General features: G+C 31.9%; 1 protein-coding gene across 3 annotated transcripts in view; it reads right to left on the reverse strand.

The window, feature by feature from the left end:
- LOC114324242 (glutathione hydrolase 1 proenzyme) overlaps positions 1-24,936 on the reverse strand; it is a 128,740-nt gene that overhangs the window by 61,652 nt on the left and 42,152 nt on the right. The gene's annotated exons all lie outside the window — the stretch shown is intronic.

The following is a 24,936-nucleotide window of genomic DNA, read 5'->3' on the forward strand; positions in this document are numbered from 1 at the left end:
ATACAGTCAGTGACATTAATGACAATTAATGTTTTAAAAATTATAAAAGTGATGACTTTCAATCGTCAAATATTTATAAAAACTGTGTGTTTAATGGTACTTACATAAATAAATTACAATAAAATTTTGGTTTTGAACAGTTTTATTCATGAAATAATCGCAACAAATTGCACTCGACCTCTGAAATTAATATAGAATTTTTGCTCTCGTGACACTTTGACATAATTTCACTCGCCTTCGGCTCGTGAAATTAAAACTGTCACTCGGGAAAAATTCAATAATTTCAGAGCTCTTGTGCAATTACTACTGATAATTCGATGGAATAAAATTATTTTGACATAATATTTAAAAGTCAGATCAGTAGACAATTACAATAGTTTTGAATCGTCGTCATGGAAATCAATATCGTCGTCGTGGTAACCCATTATTTTGAAACTTTGGTTTTGACAAACTTGTCAAAGAATTACTTTGTGTATTTTCACTCCTAAATAAAAATTGATATAACTCTATTTTTTGTGGCTTTTTTCCAAACGTACGGCCTAGAAAAAATATTTTCCTTACTCAAGCTATCGCGTCGTTCGGGTCAACGGCAGTCTCGTGCGTGAAATTATCACTTTTCGCACTAGTTAGGAAAATAACTATTTAAGAAACGCTTTTCTTTAGTTACGAGTGACTAAAATTAAACATAATATTATAAAAAAAAAATCGACCAAAAATCAAAAGATAAAAAGAAAATAGAAAAAATCTACCACATTCGTCAAAGAAAAGCGTGGCGCGTCTTCATCGAATAAACGGTTTTCGCACCATGCTTTTCTTTAACGAATGTGTAAGATTTTCTTAATTTTTTTTTTTGCTTTGTAGTTGATTTTTTTTAATATTATGGTAAATTTAGTCACTCGTAACTAAAGGAAAGCGTTTCTTAAAAATATTTTTTTCATATTTCTTTATTTTTTACTTTTTAGTCTTACACTTTTCAAACATTAAAATATATCGTCATGTTTATTAAAATATATATAAAACATATGATGTACAAACACGAAAAGTAGTCGGAATCGGCAAAAAATTTGAAATTTTATTTTTTATTTATAAAGCATAACGCAAACAATTAACGTGTAAAAAGTGAAATTATGTATAGTTCATATAATCAGCTACAATCTGTAAAAGTTTTAAGTTTCTTCATTGTAAAAAACAAGAGAATTTAAGCAATTTCCGTTAAAATCATTTTTTTATTTAAATAATTAATAAAATTTTTTATTTGCTATTCGTGTGTTGTTCCCGCGAATGCATATATCTCCAAATTTTTAGTCATTTGCATTGAAGAAAAGGCAGTCAAATTAACGTCCAAAAATTTGACCCAAACGATTGAACTAAAGAAAAGCGTTTAATTATTAATACGACAAAACGAATTCTAATGTTAATTGTAGCACAAAACGTCTCTACCGGTGGTTTTACTACGATAAAAACACGAATTTTTTGAATTCGAGTTTTGGTTGAAGTTTTGTTTCGTATCGTATTGAAATTTGACACGAGTAAACGCCGATTTACCTATATAAGTATAAACAAATATGTATATAAGCGTTCAAAATTTGAAACTTTATTGTTTATTTATGAAGCATAACGTAAAAAGTGAAATTATATATAGATCATATCATTAGCTACAATCCGTGAAAGTTTCAAGTTTCTACATTGTAAAAAACAAGAGAATTTAAGCATTTTCCATTAAAATCGTTTTTTATTTAAACAATTAATCAATATAATTTTTTTTATTGACTATTCGTGTATTGTTCCCGCGAATAAAAATTTGATAAAATTAGATCGGCCTACCAATATTTTATTAAAAAGAAAAATTTCACATACATTAACTTTTACCCTACTAATTAATACTTTAAGCATTGTAATCGAAAAGGATGAGTTTTCAATTAAAAAAATATAGTTAAAAAAATTGTCTAGCTAATTGCTCCTTACCAAATCATCAAATCACCAAAGCTAGTCATCAAATTAAGTAAAAAAATATTTCACGCACTTAACCCTCATTTATGAGCGCTTGAAAAATTTTACGCAAGTAAATGACCCACGGAAATAAATGAACAGCTTTGCAGAATATAAATAATATTCAATGAATACCTTCTTGAAAACAAAGGACATCTAAAGTGGACAAGATAAGCTCTAAGGGAATTGGGATAAATGAAAATGAAAGCCAACAATCCATGAAGGCCAGAGGAAATGTTAGAAAATGAAGACCAACAATCATGTATAGCAGCGAGACATGGACATTGACGGGGAGATAAAAATCCAGAGTCAGTGCTATGAAAATAAGGTTCCTGCGGAAGATAGCAAACAGAAAGAGGACAGACAAAATACGAAACGAAGCAATCAAACAAAACCAAAAACTAGAACCAATCAATGAAGAAATAGTAATTTTACATGATATAGAGGATCGACTTAGATGGTACAGGCACGTATGTAGAATATCGAACGAGAGACTAATAAAACGAGTGTTCGAAACGAGTGTGCAGGGGAAAAACAAAAGAGGATGAAATTAAAAACAGAAGTCATGAAGAAAGGATTGCCATTGAATAGCGCAAGAAACCTAACACAAGATCGGAAAGCATGGAAACTACAATGCCAAAATTAACTCCACCAGCCTTACCACTACAGGTAAAAAGGCACGGGACTAAATTAGTAAGAAAATGAAGGCATGCTTAGAAATGACAAAGATATACTCAAAATTGCAATAAAAAAGCAGAAAGTCAATATAAAAATAATAAACAGGACTCCTCCCTACCGTTTAAGTGGTAACTACGTGAACTTTTTCTTTACCTTAATTTAAAACAACGTGGTCATACACTACCCCAACTTAAATATAAACCTTTTATCAATGATAATTACACCAGACTATCAGTAATTTGGGATTCTGGTTGCTCTCCACGTCAGAAAGTCTGCTGTTATCTTGACGTACTTATTTTGTATATATTTTTACATATTTCTGTTCTTTATGACTTTTCTGAAAAACTGACTCAGTGCTATTTTTTCCACAAAAAAACATTAAAGGTGTAATTCTATGGTTCCTGAGTTGAACTTAATGCTTCTCTTGTATCATACTAATAGCTGCATATTCTTATGAACTGATGACGAAATATACGAAACTTCTCTAATAAAATATGAAGTGATAAGATCCTTTTGTTTCTCAAATTTTGTTACTGATAATCCTTCCACATGTATCGTGGTAAACTAACTATATATAATGGTGCTAACTTAGTCAGATATAGTAAGCAATCATAAGCATAAGCTAGTCTTGTCAAAAATCTGAGTGAAAAATATATAGCATAAAAATAAAATTGCAGAATACACCATAAAATTAAAAATTTAAAATTTGGAGAACGACACAACAAGGAATTTGGACAAAAAATGAATAGAGGAAAAATGCTCAAATCCAGTATATCAGTCAAAGCGGGGGAGTCGAAGGAAGCTGTGCAAAAATTAAAGCAAACATCTTAGAGTCAAAGCAGTCCTCGGCGTAAGAAAGATAAATAAAAGCAAGTCTCTCTCAATGACAAAAACTCCGTGGTTATCTACAGAGATGACAGAAAAATGAAATGAAACAACAAAAAGAAAATAGGTTACTTGAAGTATATGGCAAACAAGACAAAACAAACGTTCGAAGATTAGAAAAGAATAAGAAACACATCCTTTGGATAATGGTAGGGGAGCCCAAGCGGGGATTTTTGCAGTTACTCGAGCGCGGCAGATTAGCATATGGGGAGAAACCTGGTACCCTGCAGATGTACCTCTACCATATATTGGCTCTTAACACAGGGGAGTTCGTTAAGGGGGGCCCGAAAAAAAAATCTATCCTTAAAAAAACTCGAAATTGTCAGATTAAGATAAGGTAAGTTAATTACATGCAAAAGAGTGTATATTTCAAAAATCTGACGATTTGAGCCGGGCGTAAGGAAATGGGTGAGTCCCAAAGTTTCAGAAGGGAAAAACGAATATTTCGCGAAATAAATGACAGATCGAAAATCTAAAAAATAAGTGCTCAATATTTTTTAAAAATCTATCGAATGATACCAAACACGACTTCCCACGGAGAGGGGTGGAGGGGTAAATTTAATATTTTAAATACGAATCCCGCGATATTTCGCGAAATAAACATCAGATCGAAAAACTGTAAAATACACTTATTCAATATTTTTGAAAAATCTATCGAATGGCACCAAACACGACCTCCCTTGGATGTGGGGTGGGGGGTTACTTTAAAATCTTAAATAGGAGCCCTCATTTTTTATTGCAGATTTGCACTCCTTATTTAAAAATAAGTAACTTTTATTCGAAACATTTTTTCGAATTGTGGACAGATGGCGTTATAATCGGAACAAACGATTGTTGGAAATGGAAAATTAAATTAAAAATGGCAAGCGCCCACTAAAATGGAAAGCTTTACTTAACTTTTTTTGGTTTTAGGACCTACTCTTCACAACCCAATAGGTCCCCAAAGCGCTCGAGTGACTGCACATTTAGCATACTTTGCTCCCCTACCATAATATGCCTGAGCAATAAATCGGGTCAAAGAGTATCACTAAAACATAAATATGCTGCTCGTTTATAATTTTAAGTAGTTCAATAGGAAGCATGTCTGATCCAGGGCTTTTTCAGCTCTTCATTGTTTTTAATGCGTATATTGTTTCTTCTTTTGTAATATCTAGACATATTCCTCCTGAAGACGTATTCGTGTTTAGCGACACCAAAAATCTCCAAGTAACCTGTTTGCATCAATATAGTGCCAATAATTTAGAAACCTCCAGGTGACCTACCTTAGCAGTTAACCCGAGCATCAGATGCTTTGGGGGTTGGTTCAGATGGCGTAGTCATGTTCAGCGTCATTCAGCGACCCCAAAAACCTCCAAGTAACAAGATTTGAGCCTGAATATGAACTACATAAAAACTCATATTGTGAAATGTGTATTATTTGTATTATTATCTGTATTATTTATATGTATTAATAGTTTTAAACATTTAAAAAAACCTTTACTTTCGGGTTTATTTTGCAATAACTTTTTCTTTATAAACATTTTTTAATTTAGAAAATATCATTTTAAAAAAGAAGTACTTTCAATAAAGTCGTCTATTGAACGTTTCCTTCTACAATGTGTAGTTTTTCACAACATCGAAATTAATGAAAAATTCTCCTTTTTTGCTTAACCTTCGGAGTACGGAGATTATTTGACTTACTTAAATTACGATGATGGGTCAAGCGTGACCCATCCTCATTTTATTTATAAGGATGTTTTAAATAGTCAGTATTATTAAACACTATCTTTAATTCAACAAAAAACAAACAAAATCCTAAATTATTGTATTTAAATTTTTTAAGATGGTTACCCATGGGCATATAAGTAGTAGTTCGCTCCGGCTGCCAGATTTTAATACCTTACAGAAAACGGGCATAGGTAAATTTGCTCCGACCATATATTTGAATACAGTGGAACTTCGATAAGTTCGATTAATCGAGACTGCGGCCGATCCGAGTTATCGAAAATCCGAGTTAGCCGGAGAATATGGTAAAAATTAATAAAACACGGTATACTTACAGATAAACTCCATTATAATTCCATAAACATGAAATACATAACATATGCACCATATGTACATCTAAATTACGTACAGTTGTATACAATATTGTTTATTTCTTGGTAAAAAAATTGGTCAAAGTGAAAAAATGTTTGTTTTGTCTGATGAAAATCGGTTCGGGTTAGCCGGAGTTCCGGGTTATCGGAGGCCGACTTATCGGGGTTCTACTGTACGTATACCCGTAAACAGAGACGGCTGCGATTTACGTGTACCTACAAACATATTGAAAATATTCTTCAAAATCCGAAGACCGGGTCAGGACTGACCCGGCATCATAGATGTTACGTAGAGGAAAAACTGTAATTTGCATGTTCACGAATTATATATGAAAAAATAGATTGAAACAAATAAGAAGAACTTACGATCAATCGGATTTGTAAAAAAATTATTTTATAAAATATTAAGAAATAACTGAATTTCGGGTCACGCTTGACCCAGTCTTCGTACTCCGAAGGTTAACTAATGTTAATAAAACAACCATGACGCATTAAAATTTCGATACCCTCGAGTTTGTACAGCTTTTCTATTGATTTCCCCTAGACATTCCAATTGAAAAATACCGGCCAACAATTTTTTCATTTTTAAATGCTTCGTTTCCTGGTTTTTGTATATTTTGTATTTAAATGTTAAATTTGGTTAAAATGGTTTGCTAACCAGATATACAGGGTGTAACAAAAATACAGGTCATAAATTTAATCACATATTCTGGAACCAAAAATAGTTCGATTGAACCTAACTTACCTTAGTACAAATGTGCACATAAAAAAAGTTACAGCCCTTTGAAGTTACAAAATTAAAATCGATTTTTTCCAATATATCGAAAACTATTAGAGATATTTTATTGAAAATAGACTTGTGGCATTCTTATGGTAGTAGTATCTTAAGAAAAAATTATAGTGAAATTTGGACACCCCATAAAAATTTTATGGGGGTTTTGTTCATTTAAACCCCCCAAACTTTTGTGTACGTTCCAATTTAATTATTATTGTAGTACCATTAGTTAAAAACAATATTTTAAACACTTTTTTGCCTCTTATGACTTTTTCGAAAAGTCAGTTTTTATCGAGATATTTGGAATATTTGTCAAATCCACCACATATTTGTATATGGCTAAGTACGATTATGAAGACTTTTTAATAATATGAAAATTTATTTATGATTTACATTTTTAGGTATATTTTGAACCATATTAAAAAAGAAGTAATATCTCGATAAAAAGTGCCTTCTCGAAAAAATACAAAGAGGCAAAAAATTTTAAAAACACTGTGTTTAACTAATGGTACCGCAGTAAAAGTTTAATTGGAACATACACAAACATTTGGGGGGTTTAAAGGAACAAAACCCCCATAAAATGTTTATGGGGTGCACAAATTTCACTATAATTCTTATTTAAGATGTTCCTGTTTTCAATAAAAAATCTCTAATAGTTTTCGATATATTCGAAAAAATCGATTTTCATTTTGTAACTTCAAAGGGCTGTAACTTTTTTTATGTGCAAATTTGTACTAAGGTAAATTAAGTTCATTCGAACTATTTTTGGTCTCAGAATATGTGATTTAATTTATGACCTGTATGTTCGTATGTTCGTTAGGGCCGGCGTAGCCGAGTGGTAGTGTGCTAGGCTAGCGTGCCGGTGGTCCGGAGTTCAAATCCTACCGGCGCCGGCAAGAACAACTAGACATTTTTAAAATGTTTATAGGCCCCAGGTCGACTCAGCCTGAATAAAATGAGTACCTTGGGTAAAACCAGGGGTAATAATAGGCGGTTGAAGTGTAGCACTGGCCCTGTTACCTTCCTTGTATACCGTAGGCCCTAGATATAGCAGACTACCCTGCTATACTCCCAAAGCCACGTGAGCGGTATAAAACAGGAGACTATTATTATTATTATGTTCGTTACACCCTGTATTATGTATACATTTCATGTTTACAAAAGAATATGAACTGAACGTATTATTTATTCACATATTTGTCGACGCGTTAAATAATATTAATAATAAATACTTGTATATGCAACTGGCTTTAATTTAACCTTTACAACATTTAATTACCCATTTAAAAGATAAATATTTATAATCATGTTATAAAACAACTTTTTTTTAGACAATCAAATCATAAAATAATTAAGTAAATATCTCAAACGCTTTATTACTTTTTGTGTATTTGTCAGTTATTTAGAAAATATTTCAAATTGTTTTAGTATGTTTATACATTTTTTAATTAGATCTACCATTTCGACAAAATTAAAGATATTGTAAATTTGAAAAATTAACAAAGCTATTCAGATCATATCACAATCCACTCAACACCAGGATTATACTCACACTTAAAAACATTAAAAGATATACAAGAATTCCTACAATAGACACAATTAAGCTTAAGTAGTCCAAAAAGGTCAAGGCATTTAGCTCAAAATCAATTGATTTTTAAATACAACAACTAGAGATTTACCATTTTCCCCTTTTTGTATTGTGTTCAGGATAATGCCAGGAAAACAGTCTATACTATAATGTGCATTAAGTTCATCCAAAAATGCATAAAAATGTCAAAATAAGTGTATTAAGGGCTAGATTTTGTTATTAGGTGGGTTTTTGGGGTCGCTGACGACGAATACGCCATCTAAACCGACCACCAGATCACCGGGTGGACAGGTTCCCTGTACGTCATTTGAAGTTTCGAGGGTTTCGGCATTAAATTAATGCAAACAGATTACTTACGGCTTTTTTTGGATTCTGAACAAGAATACTCCATCAGAACCGACCCTGGTGCACCTAGTGCCCAAATACCCTCCAAACATCAGAATATAACATGCCTTAGCAGTGACCTTGGGCACCAGGTTGTCCGGTGGTTAGTTCTGATAGCGTATTCGTATTCAACGACCTCAACCACCGTGTATTTATCTATTTGCATGCATTCAAGGCCGAAAACCTTCGAAACTCCAGGAGATGACGAATCTTGTCAGTGATCGTGACAACCAGGTGCTTTCTGGGGGTCAGTTCTGATGGCGTATTGGTGTTCAGTAACCCCAAAAATCGTCCTATAATCTGCTTGTATCAGTTAAGTGGCGAAATCCCTCGAAACCCCAGAAGATGACGTGACCATAGACACCAGGTGCTCCGGGTATCGGTTCTGATGGCGTATTCGTATTCAGCAACTCCAAAAACCGGCCGAGTAATATAGGTGAGCGGGAGATACCCCTAAAATGACCAGGAGATCATCGAGATACTGACCACGGAGAGGTGAAGAGCTAATTTGAAGTGAAGTGCTGAAAACGAAAATGAAATTTATTTTAAATTTTAGGTGGAGGAATATTGTCAAAATCGCAATTTTACCATGAACATAAAAAAAGTTAAGTCACGAATTTTTACGTTTAACTCACTATAACTCTGGTCGATTTTAATATTTTTTTCTAAGGTTTGTACACTATAATATGTTGCTCACTTTTTTGATGACAACGGTATCTGTTTTAAGATATTAGTTTTATTCTAGTAAAAGTTATGAATTTTTTAAAGTACAAAGTGTGCAGATTCGTGAATTGCAAAGTTTAATCGCAAAAGTTGAGAGGAAAAATTTTTAGAATTTATCTTATTAATCACGTTTATTTAAAACATAGAGTACAAAGAAGTTTTCTGGAAAGTTTTAGTTACAAATGTTTAATAGAAAAAAAAAATGGCGCCACTTTTAATATAGACGTTATATATCCCCAAAATAACACTTATTTTTCGAGATAATGACCATGGGAGGTGAATGGCTAATTTTGGTCTTATTTTATGTTTTCGATGGTACTGACAATGAAAAAGTGGTTTATTTTAATCACAAATATTAATAAAAATCACAATTTTAACCTAAAAATGAAATAAAAAGTGAAGTCACGAATTTTTACGTTTAACTCACTACAACTCGGTTCCATTTTAATATTTTTTTCTAAAATTTCTGCAGCATATATTTCTCACCTTTGTAAAGACTATTAAAGTAAATGTAGTCTTTCAGTCTTTCTTTTATAAAAGTTATGCATTTTTAAAAACAAAAGGTGCAGAATCGTGAATTACAGAGTTAAATCGCAAAAATTAGGTGACAAAATTTAAAATTTATCCATCTGATTTCATTTATGTTAAACCATATAATTCAAAGAAGTTTTATGGGGAGTTTTAGGTCTAGATGTGTTATAGAAAAAATATGGTGCCACTTTTAATTTTAAGAAAAACGTGGTTTAACTTTTTTGTATTTTTAGGGCAAAATTGCGGTTTTGACAATGTTCTCCCACCTAAAATTCAAAATAAACTTGATTTTCGTTTTCAGCACCATCAAAAACATAAAGTAAGATCAAAATTAGCCATTCACCAGGCCGTGGTCAGTGTCTCGAAAAATTGGCGTTATTTTGGGAATTTATAACGTAGATGTTAAACGTTGCACCATTTGTTTTCTATAAAACATTTTGATCCAAACTTTCCAGAAAACTTCTTTGTACTTATGTTTTATTTCTGAAATTGATTTTAAATATATATTTCAAATTTTGTCAGTCAAATTTTGCGAATAAACTTTGCAATTCACGAATCTGCACCATGTACTTTAAAAGATTCATAACTTTTACTATAATAAAAATAAAAGCTTAAAGCAGAAACCATTGTCTTCAGAAATGTGAGCGATATAATAGTATATAAACTTTAGAAAACAATATTAAAACGGACCAGAGTTGTAGCGAGCTAAACGCAAAAAAATGTGATTTCATTTTTTTTTATTTTTAGGGTATAATTGCAATTTTGACAATATTCCTCCACGTAAAATTTAAAATAAATTTCATTTTCGTTTTCAGCACCATCAAAAACATAATCTAAGACATGGGGATTTCTAATCTCGACATTAAAAGTTGCATTATTTTTTCTTCTATAAAACAGTTTGACCTAAAACTTACCAGAAAACTTTTTGTACTATCTACTTTAACATTAACGTGATTAGGAAGCTATATTTTAAACTTTATCACACAACTTTTGCGATTAAACTTTGCAATGCACAAATCCGCACATTTTCTTTTGAAAAATTCATAACCTTTATCAGGATAAGAAATAAAAGCTTGAAATAGGTACCGTTGTCTTCAGAAATATTAGAGCTATATACTTTAAAATTATCCGAAAAAAATATTAAAATGGAACACAGTTGTAGCGAGGTAAATGCAAAAAAACGTGATTTTAATTTTTTTTTAGTTTTAGGATAAAATTGCGATTTTGTCAATGTTCCCCCACATAAAATTCAAAATAAACTTCATTTTCGTTTTCAGCACCCTCGAAAATATAAAGTATGAATAAAATTAGCCATTCACCCCTCCGTGGTCAGTATCTCGAAAACTAAGCGCTTTTTTGAGGGTGTCCCGCTCGTGTAATATATTTATGCATAGAACTGTTCAGAACAACCGCTAGTAAATTTATTTAGACCAATAGGATCGCAAATATCATAAGATAATAAACACTAATACTCCAGGGAAATAAGGTTTTTGTCGGGACACTTGAGCAGCCAGGTTGCAAATGGGTTTTTTGGGTACTATATACATTATACATACAAAAATGCCCGTCACAGTTCGGACGAGAATTTTAGTTATTAGCAAATAAGGGTCAAAAATGTCAGTTTTTTCTTTTAAATGGCTACAGGTAAAAGTAGGATAATTAAATATCTTATCTTATTTGTAGCATTCTTCTTTTAGTAGATGAGCCAATGTTTAAAACAGCAGTTTTTTAATTTTGGTCCGGTCATTTGCTGCTTCGAAAATTGCAAAATAAAACTAAAATTTCGAAAATAAAAAATTTGCTATAACTTTCGCGAAAGTGACCTTACGACTTATACATTTCACAAAAAGTTGAGTCAAAGAATCCATATCCTGCACAAAAAACTATAAGACGATTGGTCAATTAGTTTAAATTTTATTCAATTTGTTTATCCCAAAGAGCTTTTTTTTGTAATGTTATTGTTCAGAAAATAATAAATATATAGAAATTCTGTGAAAACCACATAAAAGAACAATAGTCTCGTTTCCAAATTACTGAAGAAAATCATTAAAAAGTACTTTTTGTCACTACGAAAACATTTTACTAAAGTAGAGTCATTTTTGGCTTGAAAACAATTTGAATAGCTTTGTTAATATTGACTGTAGAGTAAATTTACCTTGGAATTTCAAAAGCTGGTATTTTTACACAAATTTTCAAAAAAAAAACTTTTCGCCTATGTTAATTACGGTCAAAGTTAGCCACTTTTATTATTTAATTCACAGTTACTTCAATATACATAAAATTCTCCTGTAACAGGGTTAGTTACCATACTACTCCGAAACGGCTTGGCCGATTTTTATGAAATTTTACAAGTGTATCCTATGGGACTGAGAATAGGTTTTAATCTATTTTTCATATCCATAAGTTATAACGGGGGTTGCCCCCCTGACATTTTTTTTTATTTTTTTGGACAAAATTGTCTATCTTAATTTCATATGATATAAAATTAAAAAATACATACAACCCTTAATTTACACTTTTCCATCACCAACCCCTATTTGTTAATACCCATCTATATATTTACATCTATAAAATTCTCCTGTCACAGTCTTAGTTGTCATACTCCTCCGAGACCGCTTGACTGATTTTTATGAAATTATATATGTATATTCGGTAGGTCTTAGAATCGGTCGTAATCTATTTTTCATATCCCTAAGTGATAAGGGGAACATTTTGAAATGTTAGGTGTGGATTTACGTACAAAACGTACTCTATAAGACTACAAGTACATACAATTTAAAAAAATTATGATCAAAATCCATCAACAAGCTCTGGAGATATTAATCGCAGCATATGTTTAAAGAATCAGTTTCATTTTTTGAGTGCACAGATTTTAATAATTCATTTCCACCGACCACAAATCGATTTCGTTAGAACGTTATTTTAAAGCTTTATTAACTCTGTTGAAGTTTAAAATTTACTCAAACTTTTACACATAAACTACATACCTTCAACTTCGAAATGACGCTAGTTGGGTTGCTTAATTGTTATAAACAAAGTAGCTGTCAATTAAATGAAAAAAGTGGCTAACTTTGACTGTAATTAACCTAGGCAAAAAGTGTTTTTTTTTGAAAATTCGTATAAAAATACCAGCTTTTCAAATCCCAAAGCAGTTTTAATCTACAGTCAATATTAACGAAGTTATTCAAATTGTTTATGAACTAAAAATGACCCTACTTTAGTAAAATGTTTTCGGAATGATAAAAATGACTTTTTAATGATTTTTTTAAATACTTTGAAAACATGACTTTTCTTGTTTCATGTGGTTTTCACAGAATTGCTATTACATTACTATATTCACATTACATTACATTGGGATAAACAAATTGAATAAAATTTAAACTAATTGACGAATCGTCTTAAAATTTTTTGTGCATTATATCGAATGTTTGTCTCAACTTCTCGTGTAATATGAAAGTCTTAAGGTAATTTTCACAAAAGTTATAGCAATTTTTTATTTTCAAAATTTTAGTCTTGTTTTGCAATTTCTGAAGCAACAAATGATCCAACCGAAATTCAAAAACTGCCATTTTAAACCTTGGCTCATCTACTACGAGAATAATAGTATAAATAAGATATTTAATTACCCTATTTTTACCTGTAGCGATTTAAACGAAAAAACTGCCATTTTTGACACTTATTTGTTAATAACTAAATTTCTCGTCCGAACTGTGACGGGCATTTTTGTATGTATAATGTATTAGGTATATAGTACCCAAAAAATCCATTTGCAACCTGGCTGCTCAAGTGTTCCGAACATAGTATATTTTTGCCTTATTTCCCTGGAGTATAAAGAAGACTAATATTTTTGCAACTATATAAAATATAAAGAATTTTTACCTTAAAATTAGTTTGTTAAGAGAACCCTACTTTTTTACCATTTTTATTTTAAAATTGTACTTTCATTTAAATATTCTCCCAGTTTTAAGCCGAAATAAGAAAAAATGCAACAATGGCTATTTATAATATACTAATGTATATAGAAAATGCATGTGTCATCTCAGCGTTAATTGAATTTTTAATTGGCAATTGAATTGATAAAATCAAATTAAATAAAAATGATAATTTAAAATAAAAAGCATAAAATTGTTCTTAACACGTTGACGGGCAGAACGTCTACAGACGTCTACTTTCCATTGGCGTAAAATGACACGACGTCTACAGACGTTGAATTTTTCCCTATTCTACTTTGCAAAATACATATAGTGTCACAACACTTGCTTATACATTTGACGCACTGTCCGTCAACGTGTTAATATACCTTGAAATTATATTATTGCCATAGGCTTGGTTGTGTCACTTTTAACCATTCTAGTGCATCGTTGCATTTAATAATTTGTTTTCAAATAAATATAATTGAATTATTGGACACAAATTGGATATATTAGTCAATATATTTATTATAATATAACGAAATAAAATTATAGCAAATATTGAAATATTGTGGTAATTAATATTTATTAAAATTTATTTCCAGCAAAATAATAGAAAATTAGTGGAATGCTGTAGAATCATATTTTATTGTTTTAGATTATATTTATAGTCCAGGGCCCATCTGTTTTGAGATGGACGTTGAGAGGTGACTCAAATTTTTTTGCAGAAATTGCTTGAAAATAACTCATATAATAATATTTGAGTTATCCTCCCTCTCAAAAAGGTCCGGAACATTGTTTAAATAATTAAAATGTCAAAAAATGAAGGAAAATTCGATTTTTTTCTTCGTTGTTTTTTGATTATAACTTTAAAAGTATTCATTTCCCAGAAAAGATGTACTGACATAAATTTTGCGTAATTAAATTTCCTACAATATGGAATTAGTTAAAAGTTGAAAAAATAGTCACCCTTGTTGCAAAATATCAATAATTGCGAAACAAACCATACAAAAACAAGTATTCGCATTTTACGTTTTTCAACCATTTATGCTACACTTATGACCTTCATATTTCACCCAGAAAAACTTCATGATACAGTAAAACAATACTGTAAATTTCATTAAGATCGGTTTAATAGATTTTGCAAAATAAATTTTGCAATCCAGCTTTCTCAAAAACAATTCATTTTTTCAAAATATTACAGGACTGAAAATAAAGCAGATAGCAAGTTGAAATTTTTTTTGCGTATAGAAGTGTACTGTACCTTTCATTTGCAATTTGCAAAATTAAAATCGATTAACTACCACGGCGTCAGGAATTTTTTTAAATAAACATTAATTATTGGTGCTACGCGCAGGACAGCGGTGTTCGATTCACATGAAGTTGATTTCCACCAAAATTTCTTCCAATCTTCATCTAATATATTATTTTCTTACTCTATATTTTGTAGTATTTTGATATTTTAATTCCACAAAAATCAAACTAATTTTATTATTGTTTGTGAAATATTGTTTAAACAATTGTATATATTTAAAAATAATAAACTTTTATTCTCAAGTTAAAATATATGAACAAAGAAAGTTTTTGCTCAAAAAAGTGTTATTTCAAAGGATAGAGTATGAGTTTTTATTTTGCAATAAACTAATTTATTTATTTATATCGAAATGTAATAAAAATTAAAATGTATTAATAATTATCAAATGTCATTGGAATGCCCAATCAGAGCAAACTGTCCGGTGTCCTGCACGCAACACCAATAATTAATGTTTATTTTAAAAAAATTCCCGACGCCGTGGTGGTTAATCGATTTTAGTTTTGCAAATTGCAAATGAAAGGTAAGGTACACTTCTATAAGCAAAAAAAAATTCAACTTGCTATCTGCTTTATTTTTAGTCCTGTAGCAGTTTGAAAAAATGAATTTTTTTGCGAAAGCTGGATTTCAAAATTTATTTTGAAAAATCTATTGAACCGATCTTAATTAAATTTACACTGTTGTTTAACTGTATCATATAGTTTTTCTGGGTGAAACTTGAAGGTCCTAAGTTTAGAATAAATGGTCGAAAAACGTAAAATGCGAATACTTGTTTTTGTAAAGTTTTTTCCCAATTATTGCTATTTTGCAACAAGGGTGACTATTTTTTAAATTTTCAACCAACTCTATATTGTAGGAAATTTAATTACACAACTGTTATGTCTGTACAACTTTTCCCGGAAATGAATACTCTTAAAGTTATAATCAAAAAATATATTTAAACAATGTTCCGGACCTTTTTGAGAGGGAGGATAACTCAAATATTATTATTTGAATTATTTTCAAGCAATTTCTGCAAAAAAATTTGAGTCACCTCTCAACGTCCAAATGTACTAATATTTTTACCGATGCGCCCTGGTCTATTAACGTGTCATTTGTATACATGAAAACATAGAAAATAATAAATCAAAATACATGAAAGTATTTATGCCAGATAGTCAGAGAAATTAGAGACACTGATCAAATGGCAACTAGTTTAAATACCGGGAAATCCTGGAAACGTAAGTAATAATTTTAATAAATTCTTTGTCAAAGTAAACTATGTCCAGTTGCACCAACAAATAAACGATCGATTTGGATTGCCCGTTTAATTTAAAATATAATTGTCAGAAAATTGTCAAATTAAAAACAAAATTTTTAACGATTCTCCCAAAAAATATTAATGGTAAGGGAGCCCAAGCGGGGATGTTTGCAGTTACTCGAGCCCGTCAGATTATCAGAGGGGGAGAAACGTATGCTACCCTGCAGATGTAACTCTACCATATATTGGCTCTTAACACAGGGGAGTTCGTTCAGGGGGCCCTAAAAAAATCTATCCTTAAAAATACTCGAAATTGTCAGATAAAATAAGGTAAGTTAAGTACAGGGAAAAGAGTGTATATTTAAAAAATCTGACGATTTGAGCGGGGCGTACGGAAATGGATGAGTCAAAAAGTTTCACAAAAAAAAAAGCGAATATTTCGCGAAATAAACGTCAGACCGAAAAACTGAAAACTACGTTTTGAATATTTTTCAAAAACCTATCGAAAGATACTAAACATGACCCCCCACGGAGAGGGGTGGGGGTAAATTTAAAATTTTAAATACAAATCACGCGATATTTCGCAAAATAAACATCAGATCGAAAAACTGCAAAATATACTTATTCAGTATTTTTGAAAAATCTATCGAATGGTACCAAACACGACCCCACTGTGGCGGGGTGGGGGGTTACTTTAAAATCTTAAATGGGAGCTCCCATTTTTTATTGCGAATTTGAATTTTTTGCGTAAAAATAAGCAACTTTTATTCGAAACATTTTTTCGAATTATGGATAGATGGCGCTATAATCGGAAAAACAATTGTTGGAAATGGATAATTAAATAAAAAAATGGAAATCGTCCACTAAAATGAAAAATTTTACTTAATTTTTTTTGGTTTTAGGACCTAATAATCACAACCCTATTGGGTTGTCAAAGCGCTCGAGTGACTGCACATTTAGCATACTTTGCTGACCTACCATAAATGTTAACTTTTTTCAAAGGAAATGAAAAGTGTTCTGTTATGATATTTGATGGTAAGAAATATAATATTTTTTGAAAAAATCGTTAAAATTTCTGTTTTTAATGGACAGTTTTTTGACATTTATTATATTTTAAAATAAAAGGGCAATCCAAATCAAAAGATCAATCGTTTATTTGTTGGTGCAATTGGACATTAAACTTGTTACGTGATATACAAGCTATAGAGGTTAGAAGCGATATGATTTCATTGTCAGGACTGTCAGGTGTTCTTTAAACGGTCATCTTAATTTTTCATGAGGGGAGAATTATAACTTGTTGCAATTAATAGTCTAATGAAGAATACAGGGTAGAACGAGTCATGGAAGAAGGCGCACCTCCTGGTTAAATAATTCGAGAGCTTTTTTTAACTGCACTTTTTCTGAACTCTTTAATGCAGCGGTATTGAAAGCGCGAGTTCTCATGATTTTAACCATCTTAGAGGAGATGGCACATGAAGAAGAAGAAGACGGCTTGGTTTTTGTTTCACTTATTTTAAGCTCTATTTTCGTGACTAACGTGTGGATGCACGGAAATACATACCCCAAGTAGCAATTTGTCGACACGACAACGTTGTCTACCGCGTGGCAACGTTTTCTTACAACGTTGTTATTGCCTAGAAGACAACCCTATTCTGCACTGATTTGGTGGACGATTTTTGAGTTGTCTTGACGTTGCCTAGGCAACCTCCTGTTTAAGCAACACCGTTTCGTAAGCGTTGCATAAGACAACTGAAGCGACTATAAAAATCACCTGCGCGTGCAATGGTTGCTCAAGGAGTCAGACTAGTTATGTTTTTTTACCTATATTTTTAACACCTGTATGGTGAATGCCAATACCAAAAAGTAAACTGTTTTGGCGTCGTATTGGGTATTTAAATTTATATAAATACATAGAGGACTTATTACCTGATGTGAAATTTTTAAACGCATCTCAGATTACCGTCAAATATGGATATTTCACCTTTAAAAACAAACGCGCTGCTTTTTTTATGACATTTTTGACAAAAAATATGCAAATTTAAAAAATCAAATTTTAATATAAAAGTCAAAATTTATGTTAAAGATGTTCTGTATAAATTTAATGTATTGATGGTGCTTTTAAAGGTATCAGAAAATGCCTGCATTTTTTATATTCTGTGTTTTCATTTTCTTTACATCCCAAAAATCTCAAGTAAAACCAAAATGGCGCATTAAACAATATTACCAATATTCCTAAAAAATACCTTATTACCAACCTTAGACGGATAAGACAACTTAGAAGTCCAATCGCCAACCAAACCCGGCCGCGTATTTACGTTTCCGTGTTCATTTCAAGACCGGGTAGTTTTGAAATCGGCACGTAAACGGCGGAGCATATCAGCTTCCAAACACGTGTGCATTTCAAGACGTTTAATTTTGAAATGTGCACTGGTTTGTAAAAGAACTTCGCACCTAAAATTATCACAAATACGTGTTAAGTTGTAACATTATTTTATTTCATTTGAACTGTTTATCACAAATAGCTCCTATCTGCAGAATAACAAATTATCATTCATTGGATCTGTGGAAATAGAACAATTTTGTTACCTTCTTTTTTTCTTTATAATTTTTCAATATACTCAAAGTAGTGCCAAAATATCCTGTCAAAATAAACTATTACGATACGTATACATTTTGTAGTAATGCAAAAAAATATAGGTACTAAAAGTGTTATGCATATTAAAAACATATTTTAGTTTCAGCTAAACAGTTATTATTTAGCAAACATATTTTTAGCTATTTTTAAAGCTATTTTTAAGGAAGCAATATCAGAGGAAGAACAGGGTATATCAATAAACGGAAAATTCTTGAAAAACATAAGATTCGCAGACTACACCGCTATTTTTGAAGACACTGCAACGAGTAGTACCTAAATAGATTGCATTAAGTCAGTATAAAATATGGACTACGAATGAACGTTAAGAAAACCAAGTTCATGATTAATTCTAAGCAACATACAAGAGGAAGGCTAGATATCGAGGGAAAACAAGTAGAAAGAGTGAATAACTACAAATATCTGGGAACCTGGGTAACAGAAAACAACGACCAAGGTAGAAAAATCAGGACACGAATCGAAATTGCAAGAAAAGCATTTATAAAAATGAAAAAAATGTTTGTTAATCGAGACCTTTCTCTGGAGCTGAGAATAAGAGCCTTAACATGCTACCTGTTCTCGACTTTTTTGTATGGAATGGAAAGATGGACACTGAAAGTAGACAACATAAAGAAGTTGGAAGCATTTGAGATATGGTGCAATAGAAGGATTTTGAAAATACCATGGATCCAACGAGTTACGAATGCACCTTAAATAATTGATTTGAACTTAAATGCACAACACGACCCTCAAAGCTAAGTTGATAAACAGCACGTGCAATGAATAATATACCTATTAGTTCTATGCACTTGTTTGTAGAATTCCAACGCCACATGTTTCGGTACAAACCCGTGCACATTTCGGTTGTTGGCGCTTTCAAATCAACACCTTTTTGGAACTAGATATGTATCACCGTTTCGGTGTCCGTTTCAAAACCGCAATGTCTTGAAATGAACACGCAAACGGAAATACGCAACCCGGCCGCGCCGACTATCAAACCCATTTTAGAACTCACCCTCTTATTGGGTGACAGAGGTCATGTGACCAGTGTCAAAAGTGTATCGTTCTCCTTAACAGCGTTGCCACATTTAGTAGGTACACATTTCTACATTTTTGGTAGATTTTTGATATTTTTTAAAAAATTCTAGTAGTCAATATTTGTTAGTAGATTTTTGGTATATTTCAACAGAATTTGATCCATTTTTTTCGAATCATGAGGAAATTATAATAAGTATTTTTGAAAAATTTAAAGGCAGAATGAAAGACTGCATTATTTAGAAAAACCAAAACGTTTCTTTTGAACGAGATATTTGGAATTAAAAGTCACACTAATTTTTTTCTTTTTCACCCCTGTAACTTATTAAAATAAACATTATAGAAGTTTTCAGGGACTTTCTGTCCTCGGTAATAACGTAATCTTTCTTTCTGCGTTTAAATTTTTCAAAAATACTTATTAGTTTTCTAAGGATTCGCAAAAAAAACATTTAAAATACATTAAACATTTTAACAGACGACATTTTGCGCCTATCCCCTTAAGTTAGCTGTTGTTTTTATTTTAAAAAATCCCAAATATATCCCAAAAATCCTTAAGTATATTTCAGTTTTTGATTTAATAGATTTTAGCTAAAAAATGGTAATTACCAGTTGGTGGTTTGGAATAATTAGGTTTCCAATTTTGTGGAATTCCTCTTGGGACATTTAGGACGGATGTGCGTGCATATCACTGTATTGCTGTATTTATATGGCCTAAAAAGAATCTACTGATTTTGTGAAAAGAAAACTACTGAAAGTATAAAAACTGACCTGGCAACACTGTCTACCAAAGCTGTTATAAAGATTAAGGTTATCAAATTTCAAATCTACTGATAAAACAATGGAATGGAAACCTGCTATTAAAAAAAAACAAATAAACAGGTTGTTAAATGAATCGAAAATTTCCATCAAAATAAAATATATAATAATAAGAAAAAATAAGGTTATCAAATAAATTCTTTTTCTCCTCTGGAAGTTGCCGCAAACGTGTCACACCTCTAGGTCTAGAACAACACCTAGGGTCGTGACGTGACAGACAGACAACTACTCAACTACAGAGTCGTCCAGGGCGTAAATTAGTTTAGCATTATAACATTTTTAAGTCGTTGCGATTGTTGAAAAAACTGAACTGTGATATGTAGTTGTCACAATGGTAATAAATTAGTTGCCCGTATAACTAAACTAAAGGTATTACTTAACGTTGTACCATCGTAATGTCAGTCGGGGTAGGGGACGTTGGCCGAAACAACTGAAAATGCTCTTGGGCAACGTTGTATACAGTGCATTTGTTTGTACTGACAACCAATGCGTCGAAAAATTGCCCCTTGAGACTATGCTAATAAAAGAACAAAAACAACGAAAAAACAACCAAAAGAGTTGGTTCGTAGCCTCTCACCTGAACACAAGTACTTACCTTGTGCAATTTTTGAGCAAGGATGAAATACATGTGATCTTCAAATCTTAAGACATCGACTTAATGTCGACCAATTTTTATTATAGAATGTAACAATAATGTATTTTAGAGGTTTTTATACCTATTAAAGTGGCTAGTTTCAATTACTTGTACACTGGAAGTTTACATTGATGATGGTCAGTTTGACCGCGAACGTTTTGTACTTCCACTGCTTCGTTGATAAATTTTAAGGATTTTTTAATAAATTCATATATGCCTACATAAAACAGAAGTGTTTACTTTATTCCACGTTGAAATATATTTTTATCGCCAACCGTCACTAAAATCATTCATTATTGTACTCATTTGTCCTCATTTGTGGCAGTAAAGTAACACTTTATTGTACTGAAAGAAGAATCTTACTTTACCTGCCGCGATTAATCGAGATTGAATGTAAGTGGTCGATGGCGGTAATCGATTATTTATTTACAATTTATTTACTTACTTACTTACTTACTTACTTAAGCCGTCATCTTGTACCTTACGGTGTCGAGGTAAGTGGAGAAATCAGACGTCTCCATGCCTTTCGGTCAGTAGCTAGACTTTCTGCTTCTCTCCACCCAATATTCCTTTTTACGCAAGCCTTTCCAATATCTGCGTTCCACGTTCTTGCTGGCCTGCCTCTTCTTCGTTTGTTGTCGGATGCCGCTTTCCATACCATCTTTACAGTTCTACCTTCACCCATTCTCGTCATATGTCCGAACCATGATAACTGTTTCGTTTCAAGTCTGTCTAAGTCCCTTCCAATACCGCACTAAATATCGCATTTCGCATGCTTGAATTTTACTACGGATGTTGTCATTCATTGTCCACGTTTCACTACCGTAGAGTAGCACCGGCTCGTATACAGTTTGGAACACTTTCATTTTTGTTTTCAGGCTTACTTCTTTCTTCCTAATAAAACTTTTATTTAGCGCATAGTACAATTTTGTTGCTCTCATTACCCTGCTGTTTATTTCTGGTTCTATATTTCTTTGTTTATTCATTGTTGATCCTAAATACTTGAAGTCCTCTACTTGTGTAATGGTCTCATTATTCAGCTTTACATTTATATTTTCTGGAGTTTTCGATATTACTAAAGCTTCTGTTTTTTCAATATTTATTTTCATCCCAAATTTCTTAAAGGCTTCATTCCAAACATTTACATTCACTTGCAAGTCTTTTTCTGATTTTTCCACAATTACCAGGTCATCGGCATATATCAACTCTGACACGTGAACTTGTTGAAGTTTATACACCCCTACCCTAGTTCTTTTTACCTTACCCCTGCATTCTTTTGCAATTTCGTCCATTAGAGTGATGAATAAAAAAGAACTCAGAGCACCACCTTGTCTTACACTTGCCCTTGTGTAGAATTCTAGAGATGAGCGATTTTTCGTTCTTACATTATCACGTGTATATTTATATATACTCTTTATTGCTTGGATTAACTTCGGTTTCACATTTCTAAGGTTTAATATTTCCCAGATCTTGTTACGTGGCGCCCGATCAAATGCTTTTTCCAAGTCCACAAAACATAGAAACAACTTACTGTTATGTTGTAGGGCTTTTTCTGATAACTGTCTCACCGTGAATATGAGATCGGTTGTACCTCGCCCTGGCCTAAAGCCGCATTGGCTGTCATCCAGTGTGGCCTCAATATTTTCTCGCAGCTTTTTCTCTAGTAATATTTCGTAGATTTTACTAGCAACTACCAACAATGATATTCCCCTGTAGTTAAAACACTTATGTTTATCACCTTTTTTGTGTAATGGTAGAATAGTGGCAAGAGTCCAGTCTCTAGGTATGCATCCGGTATGCCAGCAGCTCCTTATGATTTTCCATAGTAACTGTAATCCTTCTCCTTCCATATATTTAATTAGCTCAGCCTTAATATTATCGTGCCCTGCAGCCTTGCCATTTTTTAATTTTAAAATTGCTTCCCTATATTCTTCGTATGTTATGTCATCATTATCTTGTTGTTCATTTTAATTGTACTCCTCCCTGTCATTTTCTATTTCGTTGTTGTCTCCCATTAATAATTCCATAAAATGTTCTCGCCATCTTTCGGTAATCTCTTCATTTTTTAATAATATGTTACCATCTTTGTCCTTTAAACCTGTTACTCCGTTTGATTTCTTTTGTCTTAGGTTTTTTAGGGTCCTATAGAGCAACTTCGCGTTACCCTTACTATCACTTTCCATTTTATTTCTAAATTCTTCCCATTGACGATTCTTAGCTTCTTTAATTTTATTTTTAACCATTATTCTCTGTTCCTTATGTTCTTGATAATTACCTTCACTTTTATAACTTATATACTTTTTCCACAATTTTTCTTCTTCGAAACTTCCAATTTTATGTCATTATTCCACCAAGCTGTACCTTTCAGATATCTTCCTTTCGTTACACCACATACTTTACTCCCAGTTGCATACACCAGCTCCTTAAAAATATTCCATAATATTTTTATATCCTCCTCATTTTTCCAATTTGTTTTTCGTATTTCTTCATTTAATTTACGACAGTATTCTTTTCTAATATTTTCAGACTGAAGTTTGTATACTTTAATACTTGGTTTTTCATAGCGATTTTCTTCATTTTTAATATTAAATGTCTGTTCTCTCTTTATTTTAGCTTCAACGAGAAAATGATCTGAACTGATCTCATAACCTCTTTTAACACGAACGTCCGCTATTTCATTTTTATATCTGTTCTGTACTAATACCAGATCAATAACGGATTTTTCGTTCCGCGAATCCATCACTCGTGTGTATTTATGAATCTCTTTGTGTTGAAAAAATGTGTTACTAACTTGCATATCATTCATGATGCAAAACTCGATAACTCATTGTCCATTATTATTCCTGACTATTTCTCCATATGGTCCTACAGGGTAGTCATATTCATTGCTTGACCCTACTCGCCCTTTAAAATCGCCTACTATTATGACTTTATGACTTATTTGGTCCATTTCGTCCTGCAATTGTTCCCAGAAGATATCTTTGAGTTCCTTGGCTTCATTTTCCGACGGTCCATACCCTACAATAATTGTTGTCTTCTCGTTTTTACTGAGATCTATTCTAAGTACGGCTTCTTCTTCGTTCCGAAATATTTTTCCATCTGGTGATATTTTTATGCTCATTTCTGTGAACCATTAGGGCAACTCCTGCCCTCGCACGTTCTGACTCATTAACACCTCCAAAAATCATGTAGTGCTCATTTCTCATTTTAATACATCCACTTTCTTTTCTCTTTGTTTCAGTTAATGCTAAAAAATCCATTTTTGTGTTTTCAAACTCATCAATAAGTTCATCTTCTTTACCATTTAGACTTTGTATATTCCACAATCCAATTTTCCAATACTTATTTTGTTTTTCATTTTTTGCATTCATAGTTCTTTCATTGTTTGTATCTTTACGGTTTAGCTTTTGTATATTTTTTGTCAAGACTCGTGTCGATTTTGTTAAATTCTCTCATTTCCATAACCTGTGCCACGTTCGTATCCATATCCATCCTCGAATTTGCATTAACTAGTAGTTTTTTGAAACAGTTGCTGCTACATTATCTCTGACTATTTCTATATTATTCGTATTATGGTTCCATCTCCATTTGGTGTCTTCAATAACGATAAAACCATAACCCATTTTTATTCTTTTGCCATTTTCCTTTTCTTTTGCTGCTATATATCTAAGGTTTTTCTGCATATCAATATCTTTAAGTGTTAAATCGCATTCAATGTATACGCGGTG

Source organism: Diabrotica virgifera, chromosome 3 (assembly GCF_917563875.1).
Source record: "Diabrotica virgifera virgifera chromosome 3, PGI_DIABVI_V3a".
Taxonomy (NCBI): Eukaryota; Metazoa; Arthropoda; class Insecta; order Coleoptera; family Chrysomelidae; genus Diabrotica; species Diabrotica virgifera.